Source organism: Halichoerus grypus, chromosome X (assembly GCF_964656455.1).
Source record: "Halichoerus grypus chromosome X, mHalGry1.hap1.1, whole genome shotgun sequence".
In the NCBI taxonomy this organism is placed as follows: Eukaryota; Metazoa; Chordata; class Mammalia; order Carnivora; family Phocidae; genus Halichoerus; species Halichoerus grypus.
Window position 1 is genome coordinate 122322161 of NC_135727.1, and position 4195 is coordinate 122326355.

Genomic DNA, 4195 nt, shown 5'->3' on the forward strand with positions numbered 1-4195 from the left:
TCCTCCATCAATGGCCAGAATTCTAACTGGAGAGCTACAAGCTCAACAGTACATGGAACAAAGCTACTTCTATTCTGTGTATGTTATGCGCATAAAACATCTTGGACATGGTTAATGCATCGCTTCCATCTGGCCTTTTTCATATTATGTAAAATTGTTATGTCAGCAACAGATGGTGGAGCTAAGTGTTAGGAGATTTTACTTATGCCCAATTATCAGGTTTGCAAATCTGAACATGAAATAGTTCACAGGTCTGTGGAACTGCATGAACTGCTAGATTTTCTCCTGTTGAGCTGCCTCACAAAGTATTAGCTCTTGTGTGTTTCTCCTTTCCTCCTTTCTAACAGACCTTGATTTTGTTCTGACATCCTCATTTGAGCTCCTGAGCTGATTCCTCCACCATGAGTCCAGCGAGCGCTTGGCACTTGTTCTCAGTAAATTGAAGAAGGACTTACAATGGTTGTGTGAGTGAAGTGTTTGTATCTCTTCTCTTTCCCTTGTGTGATCTGACCAAAGAAGATGCTAGATGTGGTTTATTCCAGCAGGCATCTAGTGACCACGAGGAAACGTCAGCTTGAGGATGAAGCTAGTGCTGAGCACAATGGAAAGGGGAAGCGGAGAGAGCCAAAGCCTAACATTATTGAGCTGTCGAGTACCTGTCCAATGCCCAATTTCAGGACATGGTGTTTTGTCCGATGAAATATTCCCTTACTGTTCAAGTTTGTGTGAGCTTGGCTTTCTTTTACTCAGAGCCCAAAGCATCCTAACAGGAGATGGAGAAACTCCCATATTCATTAATTTAGAAGTCTCTTGCTATAAAATGCATGAAATACGATGAAAAGGAACCACAGACATGGGTCAAGAGCATTTGAGCTCCTGCTTCCCCACTTGGAGGTCCCTCCACTGTCATTCACTGAGGAGGCAGGAGCTCCGAAATCCAGCCTAGGACAGCACACTGATTTGTAGGTCTTATATTTGTTTAGTACTTTACGGTTTTTAAAATACTTCCATATATGATTGTTTCATCAACTGTGTGAGGTAAGCTGTTCAGGCATTTTAAAAATCTTTTAAAAAGATTTTGTTTATTTATTTGAGAGAGAGAGAGAGCAAGCGAGCACGAATGGGCAGAGGGGCACAGGGAGTGGGAGAAGCGGACTCTCCGCTGAGCGGGGAGCCCAGCAACGCGGGGCTCGATCCCAGGACCCCGAGATCGGGACCTGAGCCGAAGTCAGACACTTAACTGACTGAGCCGCCCAGGCATCCCTGTGTAGGCATTTTTTAAAAGTAGAATTTCAGGGGAGTTCAGTAATATTATTGAGGGCAAACAAGTAAGAAACAGATCTCCTAAATTTAGGACCATTGAATTTTCTGCTGACTCCTAACAACCGTTCAAATATTACGTATGAATAAGTGCAGAAGAACTACCATACCAGCACTCAATCATGTGATGATAAATGTTTTGGAAATTGTAATGGTCAGGATGGGATAGGTTGTGCTACAGTAATAAACTCCTCCAAATCTCAGTAGCTTCTAACAGCAAAGGATTATTTCTCCTCACTGGGAACAGCTGGGTGAGCAACCCCTCTGGTTGTCCTCACTCCAGGCCCCAGACTGATGGAGCTATCTCTATCTGAATTGTGGCCAGTCATCATGGCAGAGGGAAATGTGCATAGAAAACCACATGCTGACTCTAAAACCTCTGCCTGGAAGTCACATGAGTTGGGTCCACTCGTGTTCCACTGGCCAAAGCAAATTCTATGGCCAAGCCTGCCATTAATGGGGTGGGGAAGGATGACCCTTCCCTAGACAGTGCTAGTGACTATGAACACAGGAGACTTCCCATATTTCAAATGATCTTCTGTTCTAATTCTGCATCCGTAGACCCCATAACACTCGGCCTTGAGAATGAACAATTCACGGGGCTGTGATGGTCACTCAGGATTCGATGTAACCCATGACTGATGTAGGAAAACGTTTCTCCAAGCGTGTCCACAAGAACACTAGTTGTGCGAAACACCCCTAAAGAATGGTTTGTGTGGTCTCATGATTTGGGAAAATGTTACATACCAGCTTCTCCCTTGTAACTTGGCAGTAGGTGGTAGTATGTTCAAGTCTCTGAGAAGTCCTGCAAAATGCTTTCCAAATCTATTTCATCATGGAGCTTTTCATTTTTTCCCCCATAACTTTGTTCTGCATAACACCTATTGGCATCCCACAGCACTATTGTTCTCTGACTACACCTCAGGCCAGGTTGCTGCAGTGAACCTGGGTTTGGGGTCAGGTCTCCGGGGTTTTAGGTCCTCTTCTTCTCCCAAAAAGCGGTGAGAACTTGGTACATCATTCATCATTCTAATTTCCACATTTGTTACATGGAAATAATATTAGCCTGTAAGCCTCTAGTGAGATCATTAATATGAAAACATCCTGAATGGTTATAGTGCGTTACGTATGCAAGGACCCAGTCTTGGACAAACTCATCAAGATCCGTCTTTATCCGAGTCCTGACTCTTCTATTTGCACTGCTCACGAGCCCATGACTTTGGGCCCATGTCAGAATAGGGATAAACCAACACAGGTGCTTGATCTGAGCTGCCGTTCATCTTTACAGCTGGGCTGTAAGCATTGAGCTCTCCTCCCCCGAGTGGTTAACAGATATGAGCCAGCCATGAAATAATATATAGGAAAGTACTTTATAAACTGTGAAGTGCCATACAGATTCATCAGTTTATGAGTGATACATTCCCCCTTATTATATATTAGTTCTTTTCAAGATTTTGTTAAACAGTAAGTTGCCTTTCAAATGTTACATTTGTTTTCAGGTTGAATAAGGAGTTCTCTTTGGACATTTTGAAACTATACATGCATGTGAGTGCAGGCACATTCTCATCCATTCATTTACTCTCACAGCAAATGCATATTGAGGGGCCATTTATATGTATCTATTTTATATACCTGGTTTTATTTCCCTCTAAATTTGAAATGGATTATAAATATCCACAAGGTGCCATAAAAGATAAATAATTGGATGAAAAGGGGAGAAAAACTTAATTAGGGATGGAAGAGATGAAACAGTCCAGAAGCTATTCAGCCCCATCAATAGATTCCGTAATGTCCTGCCCTGCTTTTTTTTAGCCTTTGGACACAAGCTTGATTTTGAGCTCTCAAGGCCAACACAAAGACTAAAACACACTCCATTACAGCTTTCCTTCAAGAAAAGCTAGAAAGTGAGTAATAATTTGCTATATTCCAAGTTCTAAATGTTGACAACGAATTTAAATTTGTTCCAAAACTGCAGGCTAAACAAAATATTTGTGAAAGCTGGATCTAGCCTACGGACCTCAAGTTTGCAATCTCAAATGCATTCACTGCGGGAGGGTAGCTTTCATTCAGGGAGAGGTGAGGATGCTGGGGGATGGGCATGCTATGGACTGACTGTCCCCTCCTCAAATTCACACGTTGAAGCCCTGATCCCCAGTGTGCCTGTTTTTGGATACAGGGCTTTCAGAAGGTAATTAAAGTTAAATGAGGTCATAAGGGTAGAGTCCTAATGCCATGGGATTGGTGGCTTTTTAAGGAGAGGAAGGTCACTGTCCACCCACGCGAAGGCACCAAAGAAAGGCCACGTGAGGACACAAAGGGGAGGAGGCCATCAACAAACCAGGAAGAGCGCAATTACCAGAACCTGACTATGCTGGCACCCTGATCTAGGACTTCCAGCTTCCAGAACCGTGAGAACATCTATTTTGCTTGTTCAAGCCAGCCAATCTATAGCACTTTGTTATGGCAGCCAGAGCCGACTACCGCAGGGAGCTCAAATTTCCTGGCCCCTGTGAAGGATGGGCTGCTGAGCTCAGGACAGCCACACTAATGACATGTTCACCTCTTCAGTATTCTCCAGATAGATTTTGGCAGGAAATGAAGAGAGGAAAAGACTTAGGAGGAGTCTTCAATTTGAGGCTGGGATCCCGGATGAAGTGACACAAGGCTGGTCAAGATGAGCAGCGATGAGCTCCCGGATTCCAGAAGACACAAGGCATTGAGGCTCGTGTCTCTAACGTATCTGCAGCTAAAGGTGTATTTTGTGGTTGGCATAAACTCTAAGAACCTTAGCGACCTGTGTTTTTGGGTAATAGCCTTTAAATAGCCCAATTTCCAGGCATGTCCTTCTCGTCGTTTCAGGCAAGCAGATTCTGTA